Here is a 19,833-nt window from a genome sequence, read left to right as displayed (position 1 = left end):
GTACATCATGTAAAATATAAGGGTATTTTATTTCTATTAAATATATATGGTCCGTGATATGAATTAGCTCACTCACAAGTATACCCCCTCAGTCACCCATTCATTCAAATATTTATTTATTCTATGGCCACTTAAAGAAAAGGATCCATTGACCAGAAGGTAAATCTTTAAAACTCAAATGCTGGGGGAAATAAACAAACAAAAAACTCTTCCAATATTTAGGCTCCACATTGTCAGTTACCCAAATTCAGAATAGCTCTGTTGTATCTCTACCTAGAAAAGTCTAAGGTAGTGTAGGGCCTGGTGTGGTGGCTCATGCCTATAATCCCAGCACACTGGGAGGCCAAGGCTGGAGGATCACTTGAGCCCAGGAGTTTGAGACCACCCTGAGCAACATAGAAAGATCTCATCTCTACAAAATTTAAAAAAAAAAAAAAAAAAACACTAGCTGGCTGTGGTGCCATGCCTGTACTCCTAGCCACTTGTTAAGACTGAAGTGAGAGGATTGCTTGACCACAACAGGTCGAGACTGGAGTGAACTGTGATCATGCCACTGAACTCTAGTCTCAAAAAAGCAAACAAAAAATAATGTAGTATATAGCCTACAAGGGAGAAAAGTAAGTATATTTAAACTATTGGTAAAAACTATTATGAAGAAATCCAATCTGGAAAGTCTCAAATAAAACTGTGAAGCAAATGTCTCAAATGCTGTAATAGGAGGGGTTCACTGGATATTTATTCTTCTACCTTAAGTAATATTTATGTTTCCTCAGTTGTGACTTAGTTTTTAAAAGCTGCTCTCATGTTTTATAATCAAGTACATTTCTATATCTTTATTCCTAGTTCTTCTGCTTATATTAATTTCATAGCCAAAGGAAAATAATGTAAGCAACTTTTTCCAAACTGCTTTATAAGAAGCACTAACATCCCAGGACATTCTACCAAAAGGAAAGGAGGTATGAGTTGGGGGGAAATCAAAAAATGAATTGATTACTTCTCTGCCTGAACTTTGGAGATTCCTAAATGTAAGCTAAAAGATCTGAGAAACCTATACATATATGTATAACAGAGAAAACGATTACATTTCAACTCAGCATTTCCCAATCTATTGTCAAAAAAACTCTTTCTTTTCTATTGACATCTATTAACATCCTACAGAAATTCCATAGAACGTAAAGTGGAAAATGCTGTTATCAGTAACAAATAATGAGAGAATCAAATTTCATTTAGATTTTAAAATAAATTCTCCCCTAAAAGTTATAGCTATCAACAGAGTAATCTATTTCCCAAAGAAAAAGGGAAAAAGAGTGCTATAATATAAGTGCCCACGATTATAACAGACCTCCACAATGGCCATTGCTTCACATTCCATGTATTTCATAAAAAGTAAACTCGGCCAGGTGCACTGGCTCATGCCTGTAATTCCAGCACTTTGGGAGGATGAAGCAGGTGGATCGAGAGGTCAGGAGTTCAAGTCCAGCCTGACCAAGATCGTGAAACCCCATCTCTACTAAAAATACAGAAAATTAGCTGGGTATGGTGGCAGGCATCTGCAATCCCAGCTACTTGGGAGGCTGAGGCAGAGAACTGCTTGAACCTGGGAAGCGGAGGTTGCAGTGAGCTGAGATTGCACCACTACACTCCAGCCTGGGAGACAGAGTAAGACTTCGTCTCAAAAAAAAAACAAACAGTAAACTCAAAACATATCAAACATATAATTAATTGACCTAGGAAAATGCCTATTCATCAGTTCATTCCTATAACAGGAATATACCCTCATAGAAAAAAAATCATTTCTGCACTAAAACTTTTTAATTTTTTTATATTATTAACAACTTGATAACTTTATATTGCTGCTGTACCTAGTGAATAAATGCATTTCTAGTTTACCTACCTCTCGTAGATCTCTTAAAATATCATTTTTCCTGGCCAAAATTATGATTAGATTCCAGACATACTAGTGACTTTATTTTAGCAAGAAAATGAAAAGAGACTCAAAGCACTTCACTCAAAAACAATAAAAATGGCCACACATTGTGGCTCAGGCCTATAATCTCAACTATCTGGGAGGCCAAGGCAGGGCAATTGCCCAGCAGTTTGAAATCAGCCCAAGCAACATAGCAAGATCCCGTCTCAACTATTTGAAAAGAAAAGAATTATTATAAGGATGGGAATATAATGCACAGCATAATTGATAATTCATGTGTTTAATTTTTTTTTTTTTTTTTTTGAGATGGAGTCTCGCACTGTTGCCTGGGCTGGAATGCAATGGCACAATCTCAGCTCACTGCAACCTCTGCCTCCCCAGTTCAAGCAATTCTCCTGCCTCAGCCTCCCAAGTAGCTGGGATGACAGGTGCCCACCACCACACTCGGCTAATTTTTTTGTATTTTTAGAAGAGACGGGGTTTCTGTATATCAGCCAGGTTGGTCTCAAACTCCTGATCTCATGATCCGCCTGCCTTAGCCTCCCAATGTGCTGAGATTACAGGTATGAGCCACTGTGCCCGGCCATGTATTAATTTAACTGGGCTAACCACAAAATGTACATGTATATCATGTTGTACATACTGAATATGTTCAAGCTTTACTTGTTAATCAAGTATTTAAAAAAATTTTTTAAAGAGAGAAAAAAAATTGTAGGAAATTTCCATTCACTTTGTGATTCAATTGGTACTGAGTATTACTGCTATAAAAACCCAAACGGGGCAGGGCGTGGTGGCTCACGCCTGTAATCCAAGCACTTTGGAGGCCAAGGCCATCAGATCACCTGAGGTCGGGAGTTCAAGACCAGCCTGACCAACATGGTGAAACCCCGTCTTTAAAAAAAAAAACCCAAATAGTAGGGCAGTCTTCATGACCACAGGCTCATAACTTTCCATAATTTGCAGCCTCCTTATTAACACATTCTGCCCAATTAGCCAGTAAAATTTTATTTTCAGAGACAAATAATATAGTTAAAAATAAATGAAAACTGATGAGGAACCTGAAATTATGAAAAATTTGCACATTTGTACCTACTGAGGAACATATAAATATTTAAGAATTGATATATTTTTAAATTTTTAATAGAGAATTCTGAACAAAAAAAGGGTACAGAATAGTAACATCTTTAGACTATTAGTATTCAGAAACCCATTGGTGTCTTCTTTTAACATTCACAGACACTAGCAACATTTCAACTACAGCAAACTGTAGATGTGCTTATTGGGCAAATTTATTAAAGCTGAAGTTGTGAGAGCGGTTTCCCCCAAATTAAGCCCATTCCACATCTTCAACAACATAAAAACCCATGTTGACAGAAGAAGGGTACTAATCACTTCAAATTATTGTGGGGCAAATTATTCTTTTAAAGGGTAATATTTTCTTTCCTCCATGCTAGACCATATGAAAAGGAATTAGAAGGCATACAAAGAAAATGCTTTAGATAGAATTGCAGAGCGAAACCAAAGTCTAATAAAAACTGCTACAACTGAAATACATTATTAGAGCAGTGCTAATTTGTTAGAAACAGCACAGAAAACGCAGTGATCTGTGATCTGATCTTACCACTGCCGCCTCTATTTATTATACATCATGTTAGGTAAGTTACTTTTCTGTTTCTAAATTCTCATTTAGCACAATAATTTGAATTTTACATATAATTGTTTAGCAAGCCTGTATCAAAGCATTGGCATTACAATGGTGGTCAGAATGGGATTCTTTGAGACATATATAATCATCTAGAAGTGAAACTATCAAACTATTTTAAAATGCCGACCAAAATATGAATGAGACTTTCCACAGAAACCCAAATCAAATCCATAACCAAGATGGTCAGATTTGAGTATGTAATTTTAGCTTGGCATAAGGTATCATTCTATCATTAGTTTAACATGAGGTAATAGAGCAGACTGATTAATAGCACAGGCTTTCAAAGCTGAAAGGCAAGGTCCTAATACAAGCTCTACTCCTTAAACCAACTGGATGAGTTTTTGTAGGCTACCAAACCTCTCTAAGCTTCAGCTGCTACATCAAAAAAATAGAGTCAATAATAGAAAGCATTCAGTTGTGATGTCTGAAGTAGTCAGCTAGCAACTTATAATTAATATTATGAAACACCTGATGTGGACAAAGAAGTCATTTTATCAATGCAAATTCAGATGTGGTTCCCTTCCTTGTTTCTTCCTAATATTAGAGGGGCAAAATCACATTTTGGCTGGGTGTAGTGGCTCATGCCTATAATCCCAGCACTTTGGGAGGCCGGGGCGGGTGGATCACCTGAAGGTCAGGAGTTCAAGACTAGCCTGGCCAACATGGTGAAACCCGTCTCTACTTAAAATATAAAAAATTACCTGTGAGTGGCGGCTGGCGAACAGTTCTTTCACAAGGATGAGGAGTAAGATGGTACATATAAAACGCTTAGAAGAGGGCCCAATGCACAGTGCCAAATAAAAGCAATTATTTTTACTTTTACAACCTGGGAGCCAATTGTTTAAAAAAAATGTTTAAGTCTATATACAAATGGGTTAAGTCATAAAAAACATCACCAAATAAACAGAGCAGATGGCAGTGTTAACTGTGTATACATGTGGTAGAAGCAGGGTTCCTTTAAAATAGTTTCTACCTTATTCAATTCAGACATAAACTAATCATGTTGAACTCCAGCAGAAAGAAAATCTTAAATCTTTATGGGGATGCTCCGTAACAAAGTGTATCACAACCCTTAGTGTACCAAGATTACACCAGTATTTTGAGGCTAATTTACTCTGGTCCAATTTAGAGACATATTAAGAATTATCTTGGCAGGTTAACTAAGGTTCTTTTGACCAACACCAACGCTGATAAATATGAATATCTATCTATATGTAGCAAAAAAAAAACAAAAACAAAAAAACTACTCTTGCCTTTTCTTTTTGCTCTGCTTCTCTAATTCTGATCAATAATACGGATCATCTCAGGGGCTAAAATAAGATGTTTTACATAGCACCTCCATGTCAAAAAGGAAATTAAGCTACTAAATTACCATCCCTTTGTTCAGCAAACAGAACAGTTTTCTGGTTGTCAAGGCAACAGCTACCTCACAGTTATCCAGCATTGCTTAAATAATTATTTTTCTAGCCAGTCTACCAAATGTCTTAACTGGCACCTAAAAACTACTGAATTCCATGGGAACACTAAAAAGCATAAGCAATTTTAAAATTAGCTATTAATGGATAATAATCCTTCAAGATGCCAAAATACCAAGGAAGCAGAGAAGTGCACAAATGAATCAACAGTAATCTCTAATGTGTCTCTGGGCTGCAGCACATCAAATACATAAATTAAGTTTTAGAAAGACAATAGTTAAATCAATTTTTCAAATGGCTGCCTAACTGACAATGACTAGAAAATATTCATTTGAGATTCTTTTTAAAAGCAAAACATGATAGATGACATTTTATTGAGGTAGTTTCTTTTAAAAAGTAAGCCATTCATGGGGCCAGGCACAGTGGCTCACGGCTGTAATCCCAGCGCTTTGGGAGGCCGAGGCGGGCGGATCATGAGGTCAAGAGATCAAGACCATCCTGGCCAACATGGTGAAACCTCGTCTCTACTAAAAAATACAAAAATTAGTTGGGCATGGTGGCGTGTGTCTGTAGTCCCAGCTGCTCAGGAGGCTGAGGCAGGAGAATTGCTTGAACCCGGGAGGCAGAGGTTGCAGTGAACCCAGATCACACCACTGCACTCCAGCCTGGTACCTGGCGACAGAGCAAGACTCCATCTCAAAAAAGAAAAAAAAAAAAAGTAAGGCATTCAAATTGGTTACAGTGCTAATGTAGCCAGGAGAATCAGAAAGCAAGAGTATTAAATTTGATCATAAAAACCATCAGTAGGCTGAGTACAGTGGCTCACATCTGCAATCCCAGCATTTTGGGAGGCCAAGGTGGGTGGATTGCTTGAGCTCAGGAGTTTATGACCAGCCTGGGTAACAGGGTGAAACCCATCTCTACCAGAAATACAAAAATTAGCCAGGTATAGTGGGATGTACCTGTGGTCCCAGCTACTCGGGAGGCTGAGGTAGGAGGATTGCTAGAGCTCAGAAAGTTGAGGCTGTAGTGAACCATAATTGCAACATGGCACTCCAGCCGTATTGAAAGCAAGACTCTGTCTCAAAAAAAAAAAAAAAATCAGTAATAAATGTACTTAAACACACACCATGTGACAATAAATCTATGAAAACAGCCTATTTTATACATAACAATCCCAATAAACAAAATAGTGGAGATAATTTCTAAAAAAATGAATGAAGAAAATATACTCACATTTATATATCAAAGGGTATAGCACTTAAAAACCAAGCTTAAAATGCACAATTTGGGGGAGAGATTAAAAAAATGAATATATTGAGGAATGTAACTTCAAAATATTCTCTGAGGCCATTTCTTCTCTCCCTTTTCATGTGGCACTAAGGACATGGGTTTGTGAAAGGGTAAGGGTTGAAGAGGCACAAGGACAGATGCTGAATATACAAGGCAGTGAAGAGGAGGAGGCTGAGGACATGCGTGAGAGCTGAACAGAGACAGAGGAGATGAGCAGCAATGAGCAGCAAGGCTGGAAGATCTGTTACCCTGACCAAATAAGTAAACTGACTAATCAAATAAGTCAATACATTGAATACAGTGGGGGCCATGTTTCCCACTGCCAAAGAAGTTAAAATGGAAGGAAGGCGGCAGGCTATAAAGAAGTCTAAATATTGAACTGGAATTAGAAATTTGGTTTGAGTTCATGATTTTATTTTATACACACACACACACACACACACACACACACAGAAAAATAAATGAGCTCTTATAGATGTGTGTGTGTCCCTGTATTTTCCTAGCTCTAACAAGTACTAAAAACAACCAACAGACAGCCCAGAAACAACAAAAAGCAGTAGTCTGCAACTCACTCTTTGTCTCTCTCTCTCTCTCTCAAAATACAAGAAGAATCTGAAACACCTTGTGTCAAAAAGTAAAAAACGGTGCGATTAATGATAGGGACATTTCAATGGGATACAGGAAGCACTTGAAAGGGTTTTCCTCTTACTGGCCAAATGGTGGAAAGTTTGAGCATTACAATAAATATCATCTGTTCTATTATCTCCTTAGGGATATGTACGTATATCAAATTGATCAACTTAAAATCTGTGTATTCCACAGTAATTAATTATACCTCAGTTTTAAAAATTGATAACAAATGACAATGCATTCAGTAAAAATGAAATCCATGAGTCCATACTGACAAAAATGAATAAATGAATGTTTTAATATGTAGAAAAGAGAAAGCTCTTCTTTATAGTAAAATGTTAATAACTGTAACAGAACTGATAGAGAATCAATGTTTGGCAACCATCATAAAGGTTGATTCAGAGAGCTGGCAATAGATGCTAAGCTGATAAGTGGTTTGATAAGCAGAATATCTGCATCATTTTTGAATATTACTGAATTACTTTTAATGGCTTAACTATGTGCTGTTATGCACTGGGAACAGAAAAGCACCTTTCTGTTGTATCAAAAGAGCAATCTTTCTGTACTATACCTGCCAAAAGTAACCGGAAATGAGAAAAAGTAGACAGACCAAAGTTGAAGTTATTCTACAGAATGTAGGGTTTGTAATTCTTAAAACTCTGAAGAACATGAAATACAAGAAAAGCTGTATTTAGGGAAATACAAGGAATAGTTTTAGATTTAAGTAGTCTGAAGTGACATGACAACCAAATGCAACCTATGTCCCTGGATAGAACCATGGCCCAGAAAGGAAAAGGACATTATTAGAAGATTTGATGAAATCTGAAATGGAGAGTCTGCAGATCCGATGGTATCAATGTACCAATGATGACTGCCTGATTTGGAACACCGGATGCAGGGTAAGTAAAACAGTGTTCTATTTCTTAGGAATTACACACTGGAGTACTATAGGTGACACAACATTGTGTTTTTTTTTTTTTTTTTTGAGACGGAGTTTTGCTCTTGTTACCCAGGCTGGAGTGCAATGGCGCGATCTCAGCTCACCGCAACCTCCGCCTCCTGGGTTCAGACAATTCTCCTGCCTCAGCCTCCTGAGTAGCTGGGATTACAGGCACACGCCACCATGCCCAGCTAATTTTTTATATTTTTAGTAGAGACGGGGTTTCACCATGTTGACCAGGATGGTCTCGATCTCTCGACCTCGTGATCCACCCGTCTCGGCCTCCCAAAGTCAGAACATTGTGTTTTAAGCTTGCTCTTAAAAAGTTCAAAGATACAAGATGGCCAATAGCTAACAACCCAGGATTGCAGCTCTCAGGGAAGGCGCAGAGAACTAGAGGACGCCACACTTTCAGACAAATTCTGGTCGCTCACGGAGCAGAAGATCCCCCAGTGGGATCTTCCTGCGACTCCCGTGGCAGGCGCAGCGGTTCCGCTGGCACCTCGGCAGGGCAGCTCTCGGAGCAGAGTAAACAGGTTCGGAGGACCCACACGGGTCCCCAGCAGGACACCAGAGCCCGGGCGCAGCGGCTGTGACGGCACCTAGGTGCAGCAGCGCTCGGCGCAGAGTAAATGGGACCGGTTCCCCTTCTGACCAAGGTTTGGAGCCCCGGGAAGGCAGAGTCGCCTACTACGGACACAAGAAGGAAGCCAGACAGGAGAATCCTGGGCAGAAAAGCATCATCAGTTTTAACGCTGCTGCTCTGGCCCTGGGAACTAACAACCTGGACGTCCACTCAAGAGACCTAATCTGAAAGTTGGTAATTTCAAAGACGACAGGAGGATAAATTTACAATGACGGGAAGAAACCAGCGTAAAAAAGCTGAGAATACTCAAAGTCAGAACGCCTCTCCCTCTAAAGATGATCACAGTTCCACATCAACAATGGAACAAGGCTTGATGGAGAACGAGCGCCTCCTGATGACAGAATCACTCTTCAAGGAATGGATAATAACAAACTTCGGTGAGTTAAAAGAACATGTTGTAGCCCAACGTAAAGAAACTAGGAACTTTGAAAAAAAGTATGATGAAATCCTATTGAGAATAGACAACTTAGAGAGGAGTATGAGTGAAATAATGGAACTGAAGAATACAATACAGGAACTCCGAGAAGTATGCACAGGTTTAAACACTCGAATTGTTCAAGCAGAAGAAGGGATATCAGAGGTCAAAGTCCAACTTAATGAAATAAAACGTGAAGAAAAGATTAGAGAAAAAAGGATAAAAAGGAATGAGCAAAGTCTCCAAGAAATGTGGGACTATGTTAAAAGACCTAATTTACGTTTGATAGGTGTACCTGAATGCGACGGAGAGAATGAATCCAAGCTGGAAAATACCCTTCAGGATATTATTCAGGAAAATTTTCCTAAACTAGCAAAGCAGGTCAACATTCAACCCCAAGTAATACAGAGAACACCACAAAGATATTCCTCAAGAAGAGCAACCCCAAGGCGCATAATCGTTAGATTCACCAGGGTTGAAACGAAGGAGAAGATACTAAGGGCAGCCAGAGAGAAAGGTCAGATTACCCACAAAGGCAAGCCTATCAGACTTACAGCAGATCTCTCGGCAGAAACTCTACAAGCCAGAAGAGAGTGGGGGCCAATATTCAACATCCTCAAAGAACAGAACCTTCAGCCCAGAATTTCATATCCAGCCAAACTAAGATTCACAACTGAAGGAAAAATAAAATCTTTTATGAACAAGCAAGAACTCAGAGATTTTATTACCACAAGGCCTGCTTTACAAGAGCTTCTGAAAGAAGCATTACACACAGAAAGAAACAACCAGTATTAGCCTTTCTAAAAATACACCAAAAAGTTAAGAGCACCAACATAAAGAAGAATTTACACCAACGAATGGATAAAACAGCCGGTCAACATCAAATGGCAGTAACCCTAAATTTAAATTGACTAAATCCCCCAATCAAAAGACACAGCCAAAACCCAATGGCATGTTACATCCAGACCTGTTTCACATGCAAGGATACACAAAGACTCAAAACAAAGGGATGGAGAAAGATTTACCAACCAAATGGAGAGCAAAAATAAATAATAAATAAATAAAAAGCAGGAGTTGCAATTCTCGTATCGGATAAAATAGTTTTTAAAGCAACAAAGATATAGTGGTAAAAGGATCAATGCAACAACAAGAGCTAACGATCCTAACACCCAGATACGAGACTTAGATTCAATGAGACAGAAAATTAATAAGGATATCAAGGACTCGAACTCAGATCCGGAACAAGTAAACTTAATAAATATTTATAGAGCTCTCCACTTCAAATACACAAAATATACATTCTTGTCAATACCACATCACACCTACCCATAAGTTTAAATGAAACATTGATTGGCCATTATTAATACCCAATTTTTTTCAAAATAAAGCAATATTTCCATTTACTCTCCCTCTTTCTCTTCCTCTTTCTTCCTCTCCTTTACGTATTTTTTTTTTCTTTCCTTCTCTCAAAAAAAAAAAAGAAATCAACTTGTAAACCTCTAGATCCAGGTCGGCAATGTCTCTCTCATTGCTTGATTTCCTTCCTTCCCTTCCCTCCCTCCCTCCCTCCCCGCTTCCTCTTTTCCTTCCGTCCTTCATCCCTTCCTTCCTCCCTACTGTCCTTCTTCCCGCCCTTCCTGTCTTCCTCCCCCCCACACACACAAAAAAAGTTCAAAGATAATGATAATGAGTACATACACGTATGTGTGTTTATATATATACACAGATACATACATACAAATCTATGTATATATCTCTCTTCCATACACAGAGAAAGATAATCTGTGTATGGAAGAGAGATATATACATAGATTTGTATGTATGTATCTCTGTGATACATACAAATGACATAGAATGTTAACAATTGGCCAGTCTGGTGAAGAAAACTGCATGAATTATTTATACAGCAAACTTAGAATTATTTGAAAATAAATTATTATGTAAATAATATATATTTATCAAGCTTTTGCATATTTTTCTATTAATTATCTATTTATATTCTTTATCCTAATTCTTTATCCTATCTTTCTGAGATACTCATTTTTTCTTTTGCTAGACTGTAAGAGTTATTGTATATTTTAAAACTCAAATATCTTTGAATACTATCTCTATTTCTTAATATTCTTCTTAAAAATTTTTAAAGCTTATTTTTATTTTTTTATGTAGTCTTACTGTGTATCTTCTTAAAATTTAAGTTTCTTTAGGAGACAAAACCACAAGTTACTTATAAGTAAATTTTAGATCCACATCTAGTAACCAGAGGGATATCTGCATAGTTGTAGATATTAACAGAAGAGTATCTGCATATTCCTGGGAATCTGAATAACTCCAAAGAAATATTCTAACTAGAATTTTCTGCCTCGGCAAACAGGTGAGAGAGAAATCAGGACAGACATTATTAAATGCCTACTGTATTTAAGGCACTGTTCTAAGTATCAAAAAAGCAAAGGAGCTTCTCATGTAACACAGCAAGGCTACTCTGCCCTGAGAAGAGGTTAATTTTATTTGTCATCTTGCTAGTGAGCTTACAATCACATTCAAATGCAAATGAACCTTCTTTGGAGTAACATCACTCTCAGAACATACTTAAACTTTCATGATCTCGAAATTAGAGGAGACTAGTGGAGGATTCAGCCAGTTAAAAAATCAGAATACGAAGAGAAACAGAAACTGGCATTGTTATATTTAATGTATCTGGCATGTTTCATGTTAGTAATAACTACTGGCATGGATAAGAAGGCAATACGTAGAGCATTTTTTAATATAACAAGTCACTAAAGAGACAGCATCTAGAAAACATATATAAGAGTTTGATTTTTTTTTTAAAAAAAAGGCTTACTGTAGTAAGCCCTTTGGTAACCAATGCTAAATACTCATTGATATTAACACATATACTGACTTTCCTTTTCCCAAATATACCAACATTTTGTAAAAGTGACCATTTCATACCGTATTTTAATGATTCCCATCTATCCTCTAGACTGAGCTACCTAGGGCAGAACCAGTGTCTTATTCACCTTTGAATGCCCCTTTCCTAGAATAGCACCTACATATAGAAGAAATTAATGAAATAATTGTTAACACAAAAAGATTAGATATTAGTTAAGCCCTGCTAAATGAGATTCCTCTTAAGTTGAATATTTATACATTAAAAATACTTTATATTGAGAAGCATGTGCTCTGGGATCAGTATCTAAGATCAAACTTTAGGTTCCTAACTTAACAGCTATATCATCCTTGGGAAAAGTTATTTAACTTCTCTGAGCATAGCTTCATATCTGTATAGTTGATCATGGTAATAAAATAAATATATGTTTACTTTTATATTATATATTTATTACATATTCTTATAATTAAATATAAATTACTATTAATATATACATTTATACATTAAATACATACCATACAAATGTGACCTGTTACATATAAAATCACATAAGCACTCAATATAAATGAATGTCTGCTTTGTTATTATTATCACTTTCTTAAAAGCAGAATTTGTATTTAACAATCAGATGATGCAGAAATTAGTGACAGAAGCAGTTCAAGAATAGGTATGAGCAGCTAAGCTTATGAGTACAGGACGACAGAGAGGAATGATAGGGGCACTGGTAGCAAATATCCACAAGTGGCAATTTATTTTGGCCAGGTGATTTTCCAGATACTCTGATGTTCTCTGAAATCTCAAGTTCCTGGCAGTAATATTTACAAGCTGGAGTGCAATGGCATGATCTCAGCTCACTGCAACCTCCGCCTCCCAAGTTCAAGTCATTCTCCTGTCTCAGCCTCCCAAGTAACTGGGACTACAGGCATACGCCACCCCACCTGGCTAACTTTTTAGGTGTATTGTCAGTAAAGGCAGGATTTCACCATGTTGGCCATGCTGGTCTCGAACTCCTGACCTAAGATAATCCACCCCCTTTGGCCTCCCAAAGTGCTGAGTCTACAGGTATGAGCCACCGCACTCAGCTTACATAGCTGTTCTTAAACTTAAAGAAAATTCTCTCTCCCTTACAGAGATGATGATTTATTTTTATGTTACTGAAATTCATACTAACATAAAGCTACCATATTTCATCTAATTTAAGTCATTAATTGTAAATCACACTTACCACTAAGAAAGAAGAAAGCTGCCAATTAAACTAAAACATACCGTCAATTGACGGCTAAATGCATCCTAATTTCATGAATGCTAAAGTGTAGAAAATGTATGCCTTGTATCTGATAAAATATAATAATGCAGTAGCTAAGAATTCTTTACTTTTACAGAACTGTACAAGTATAAAACCAAATCTGCAAACTAAATTCCACAAACCAACAAAATCAATGAAATTCAAATAACATTAATTCAATATGATGAATGATATTCTGCTACAACTACACACTCAAAACACAACACGGCACAGACTACTTTGGATTAGCATGCTTTTAATATTGAGCACAGGGTAATGAATCAATTCTCCCACCACTTTTCTCTATGTAAACTAGTACAAAACCTTTGCTAGACAGATCAATGTTGCCTCATGAGGTAGGAACGTATCACTTACGTTAACTCTGTTGTTTTATAAAATTAAACCTGTAACAACTCACTATGAATTTTGGTTGTAAAACATAAAAAGCAATTGCAGAAACTGAAATGATACTAGATTGGTGCAAAACTAATTGTGGTTTTTGCCATTAAAACTAATGCAAAGCCAGGTGCGATGGCTCATGCCTGTAATCCTAGCACGTTGGGAGGGCGAAGGCGGGTGGATCACCTGAGGTTGGGAGTTCGAGACCAGCCTGACCAACATGGAGAAACCCCGTTTCTACTAAAAATACAAAAAATGAGCTGGGCACATGCCTGTAATCCCAGCTACTCAGGGGACATAAGCAGGAGAATCCTCTTAAACCCAGGAGGCAGAGGTTGCTGTGAGCTAAGATCACACAATTGTACTCCAGTCTGGGTAACAAGAGTGAAACTCCACCTCAAAAAAAAGAATTGCAAAGGCCAGGTGCAGTGGCTCACACCTGTAATCCCAGTACTTTGGGAAGCTGAGGCTTCCCAAAAGCCTCAGGTGGATCACGAGGTCAAGAGATTGAGACCATCCTGGCCAACACGGTGAAATCCTGTCTCTACTAAAAATACAAAAATTATCTGGGCGTGGTGGCATGTGCTTGTAATCCCAACCACTCAGGATGCTGAGGCAGGAGAACTGCTTGAACCCAGAAGGCAGAGGTTGCGGTGGGCCGAGATCGTGCCATTGCACTCCAGTCTGGGTAACAACAGCGAAACTCCGTCTCAAAAAATAAATAAATAAATAAGTAAGTAAGTAAGTAAGTAAGTTAAAATAAAAAGAACAGATCTGATCCCAGACTAGTAAACAAAGAAAAGAGAACTAGAGAGACATCCAAACTGCAGCGGAGGTCGTAGTAACAAAGCAGAAGACAAAAGGAAATTCCAGGTGAGGCTACAGTTAAGAACAGTCTCACTGTGTACTGTCTTGAATGTGCCAGAAACTACTAGTGTTCATGATGGTATATGACAAATAATCTTCTTATTTTTATAAGTAAGTAGATTCCTTGCCCTAAAGTAATAAACATGCATCACATCAAGCAAATTAATGCCTAATTATCACCAAGTTAGTAAACTATTTCTGTTGACACCTTTATTCTCTACCCAGTGATTCAACAGGCAGCTACTATTTTCACTAAGTATTGTTAAATGAGCTTGACAAAATGAGATATTCTTATATGAATTCCTGGTCCTCAAGAATTTAGTCCTTTTTTTTGGAGATCTGTGTGCCTTTATTAGCAGAGCCACTACTTGAGGGGGGTGAAGTGGGAGGAGTGAGTGGCCCCGATGCCCGGCCAGCCATGCTTCATGGGCTTGTAGGTGATGGAGAATTCGCCCAGGTAGTGGCTGATCATCTATGGCTTGATCTCCACCTGGTTGAAAGTTTTGCCACTGTAGACGCCCACCATGCTGCCCACCATCTCGGGCAGGATGATCATGTCTCGCAGGTGCATCTTCACCATTTCCGGCTTCTCCATGGGCGGCACCTCCTTCTTGGCCTTGCGCAGGCGCTACAGCAGCAAGTGCTGCTTCCACCGAAGGCCCCAGTTCCTCCGCCACTGGTGTGCACTGTACAACTGCATCAGCTGCTCGTAGGACATGTCCAGCAGCTGGTCCAGGTCCATGCCGCGGTAGGTGAACTTCCAGAAGGTCTGCTTCTTCTGCTCTACCTCTGCCATCTTGCCGGATCCTAGGAAAAGACTGTTCTTGTCCACGCCTGCGCAATTACCGCTGAATTTAGTCCTTTCTTCAGCATACAAGTTAATACATGAATTCATTTACTTTCTAAAAGTATAAAAACACAGAAGTATACAAAAAGCCAATGTCTTTTACCTTCTCTGTTCCCACATCCCTCATGAACATAACTACTATCTCCTTATTTAGGCTATTCGCCTAGTCTTTCTCTGCATTTACAGGAACCTATGTATAAAAACAATATATTTTTTCCAGCATAAATTTTAAATTGGCTTTTAGTTGTGCAATCTATGAGCATATTATCATTGTAAAAATAATAAAACACTAATGTGGCCGGGCACAATGGCTCACACCTGTAACCCCAGCACTTTGGGAGGCCAAGGCAGGTGGATCACCTGAGGTTGTCCAGGAGTTCAAGACCAGCCTGCCCAACATGACGAAACCCCATCTCTACTAAAAAAAAAATACAAAAATGGGTGCAGTGGCTCATGACTGTAATCACAGCACTTTGGGAGGCCGAGGAGGGCAGATCACAAGGTCAGGAGATCGAGACCATCCTGGCCAACATGGTGAAGCCCCATCTCTACTAAAAAATACAAAAATTAGCTGGGCATGGTGGCGTGCGCCTATAGTCTAGCTACTTGGGAGGCTGAGGCAGGAGAACTGCTTGAACCCAGGAGGCAGAGGTTGCAGTGAGCCGAGATCGCACCACTGCACTCCAGCCTGGCTCCTGGCAACAGAGCAAGACTCTGTCTCAAAAAAAAAAAAATTAGCTGGGTGTGGTAGTGCACACCTGTAGTCCCAGCTACTCGGGACACTGAAGCTGAACTGCTTGAACTCAGAGAGGGAGAGGTTGCAGTGAGCCAAGATCGCGCCATTGCACTCCAGCCTGGGCAACAGAGTGAGACTCTGTATTAAAAAAAAAAAAATTTTTTTAATTAATGTAAGTCCTAAATTACCATACCCAATCCCAAACACTTCCCATTGACAATCACTATCATTGTGGCACATGTTCTTACAGGTTTTTTCCAGACCTTCACTTACATACATGTACATGTATCCATATATAAGACTTCTGTTAATCTATTTTTACATAATTGGTAATACATTTAATATACTGTCTTTCAACTTTTCTTTCATTCAAAAAATGTTTCAGAGCTCTTTCCACATCAGTAAACACAAACTATCAAGTTATTTTTGTGCTATAACCATTATCGGATTTTGCCATGGTTATTTAGCTTGTCCTCTATTGGTGTTATTAAGTGGTTTTCTGCTTTTCACTATTAAAAAGAAGGCTACAACAAACATATCCATGCCAGCTTCCTTGTGCAACTGTACGTGGGCTGCTTCTGGGTAGGTGTCAAAAGGGAGCACAAAGAACATGAACATTTTTTATTGTAAGACGTAACCCAAATTCTCCCAAGCAATTTCTAAAATATAATTCTGGTGCCTTGAAGGCCAATACATAATGTAAATAGAAGACTCTTATTTACCGTTGAATGTTCTATTTTCAACCAAAGCTTTTCTAATCCTGGAGAAGTTTAACAATGTGTCATCTTGAACAGAAATTACCATTAATTTCTATACCAGTTATTAGCAATGCAGTATCTTAACAGTCATAAAAGATACATTTATTCACTTTGACAATAATTACCAAAATTAAAAACACATATAACCCTGGCCCTAGGAATAAACTGCCAAAATCATCCAGGAGACATACGTGCACATGTGTGAGATAACATATGTTCGAAGTTACTCATCACAGATGAAAGTTGGTAGGTCTGGCTAAATTCAAAGTGACAAAATAAATTATAATCCTGAAAGGGAATTCAATGTATGACTTACTTTAAATAGTAAATTAACTCAAAGTTCAGGAGCTATAAAAGAAAATATTGATAAATTTAACCATTAAAAAAAAAATGCTTCATGGACAAAAAATACACAAAGCAAACAAATCGAAATATGACAAACTCTAAAAAAAGTTATTTGTCATTCATATCTCTAAGGAGCTTATCTCTCATATATAAAGAACATCTAAAATCAGTAATTTTTAAAAAGACCAACCATTCCTGCCAGGCAAAGTGGCTCAGGCCTGTAGTCCCAACATTTAGGAGACTGAGGTGGGTGGTTTGCTTGGGCCCAGGAGTTCGAGACCAGCCTGGGCAACACAGCGAGACCCTATCTCTAATAAAAAAATTCAAAAATTAGCCAGCATGGTAGCATGTGTCTATAGTCCTAGCTACTCAGCAGGCTGAGGTGGGAGGATTACTTGAGCCTGGGAGGTCAAGGCTGCAGTAAGCCAGGATTGCACCACTGCACTCTAGCCTGCGGGACAAAAGGATATTCTAGAGCCAAAAAAAAAAAAAAAGTCAACCATTCAACAGAAAAATGGGCATATGACATAAAAGGATAGTTCATATAAAAATAATTACAGGCCGGGCGCAGTGGTTCAAGCCTGTAATCCCAGCACTTTGGGAGGCTGAGGAGGGTGGATCACGAGGTCAAGAGATCAAGACCAGCCTGGTCAACATGGTGAAACACCGTCTCTACTAAAAATACAAAAAATTAGCTGGGCATGGTGGCGCGTCCCTGTAATCCCAGCTACTCAGGAGGCTGAGGCAGGAGAATTGCCTGAACCCAGGAGGCGGAGGTTGCGGTGAGCCGAGATCGCGCCATGGCACTCCAGCCTGGGTAGCAAGAGCGAAACTCCGTCTCAAAAAAAAAAAGAATTACAATGGACTCAAACATTTGAAAAGATGCTCATACGCATTCATAAATTTGATGTAAAACCTACTAAATAAAAACTACTTCAAAACACCATTTTTCGCATGTTACCTGTAGTCCCAACTACATGGGAGGCTAAGGCAGAAAAATTGCTTGAACCTGGGAGGTAGAGGTTGCAGTGTGCCCAGATCACACCACTGCACTCCCTCCAGCCTGAATGACAGAGCATGGCTCTATTTAAAAAAACACACACACACACACACACACAATTTTTCACTATCAGATTGGCAAAAATTCAGAAATTCAGAGGTCTGGTGATGTACCTAACAGGTAAGCAGGTAAGGTATGGGAAAACATTAGCCTTCAAAGTGCTAGGGAGAATGTAAATCTGTATAATATATATGGGAAACAAAGATTATAAGGCAGATTACTTGAGGTCAGGAGTCCGAGACCAGCCTGGCCAAACACTGCAAAACCCTGTCTCTACTAAAAAGTACAAAAATGAGCCAGGTGTGGTGGGACATGACTGTGATCCCAGCTACCTGGAAGGCTGAGGTGGGAGGATTGCTTGAACCCGGGAGGGAAAAGTCACAGTGAGCAGAGATCACACCATTGCACTTTAGCCTGGGTGACAGAGTAAGAGTATCTCAAAAACCGCAACCAAAAAACCCACAAAGGAGGGAATTCTCTATGTATTAATAACAGAAACATTTCCCAGATGTGTTAAGTGACAACATTTAAAAGTGCAGAACAGTACGTATAATTTAAAAGCTGAAAGTAAAGGGTAGGGGAGTAAGATGGCAAACTTGTGTTTGTTTTTCTATGTGTGGAAACAATACACAAAAAGCAACGGCTGTCCGTGCAAAACAAAGGGAAATTCAACAAATGGAGGGAAAAGGTAGGATGGAAGGGTTTTTACTATATTCCTTCATAGGTATTTTTAAAAACTTTTCAGCCATGTTTTAATATTCAAAAAATTAAACTAGAATAGATATTTGGACTTTAGTAATACAGACATATAACTTTTAGGTTGTCGGCTGCTTCATTTCGTTATATATTATATTTCACATAATTTTGCAATCATCCTGATTGTCCCCAAGAGTTTGCCTTTGTGAAGAATTGTGCCCAAAGAAACCTTGAATCCTCAATATTTCAGGAACAGCTCCAGTTTCAAATATTCAATTCCAACGTTACTGATTTATAAATAAAGGCTCTTAAAGATTCTAAGTTTTAAAGTAAAAAAAAAAAAATTAAAAAAGAGGGAAAAAATGAAAAAGTAAAGACAAATAAAACAAAAAATAGAGAAAAAATGAAAAATAAAAATAAATTTAAAAAGTAAAAAAAAAGAAAAAAATTTTAAATAAAAAAAGTAAAAACAAATAAATAATAATAATAATAATAATAATAAAGAGAGGGGAAAAAAAAGATTCCAAGTTTTGACCTGGTGCAGTGGCTCATGCCTATAATCCCAGCACTTTGGGAGGCTAAGGCAGGTGGATCATTTGAGTTCAAGAGTTCAACACCAGCCTGGCAAACATGGTGAAACTCCGTCTCTACTAAAAATACAAAAAAAATTAGTCAGTCGTGGTGGCACATGCCTGTAATCCCAGCTACTTGGGAGGCTGAGGCAGGAGGAATGCTTAAACTCGGAAGGCGGGGGTTGTAGAAAGCCGAGTTCACGCCACTGCACTCCAGCCTGGGTGACAGTGAGACTCTGTCTCAATACAGAAAAAAAAAGAAATTCCAAATCTTCCATCTATAGTGATACCCAGAAAATGTAGCCCAAAAAATCTTTTTTTTTAATCACATGACCAAATGAAAGGTTGGGTAAAGTACACTCATCCAGAATATGCATAAAACTTGAAATTTAACTTTTTTGGTTACTACT

At 38.4% G+C, this 19,833-nt stretch overlaps 1 protein-coding gene and 1 pseudogene across 7 annotated transcripts in view; both read right to left on the bottom strand.

Moving 5' to 3' along the window:
• Positions 1-19,833, bottom strand: part of ARID4B (AT-rich interaction domain 4B) — a 152,743-nt gene that overhangs the window by 100,256 nt on the left and 32,654 nt on the right. The gene's annotated exons all lie outside the window — the stretch shown is intronic.
• Positions 14,600-15,228, bottom strand: LOC144580448 (small ribosomal subunit protein uS19 pseudogene; annotated as a pseudogene).

The sequence above is a fragment of the Callithrix jacchus genome, chromosome 19, assembly GCF_049354715.1.
Source record: "Callithrix jacchus isolate 240 chromosome 19, calJac240_pri, whole genome shotgun sequence".
NCBI lineage: Eukaryota > Metazoa > Chordata > Mammalia > Primates > Cebidae > Callithrix > Callithrix jacchus.
This window is presented reverse-complemented; position numbering and strand designations above follow the sequence as displayed.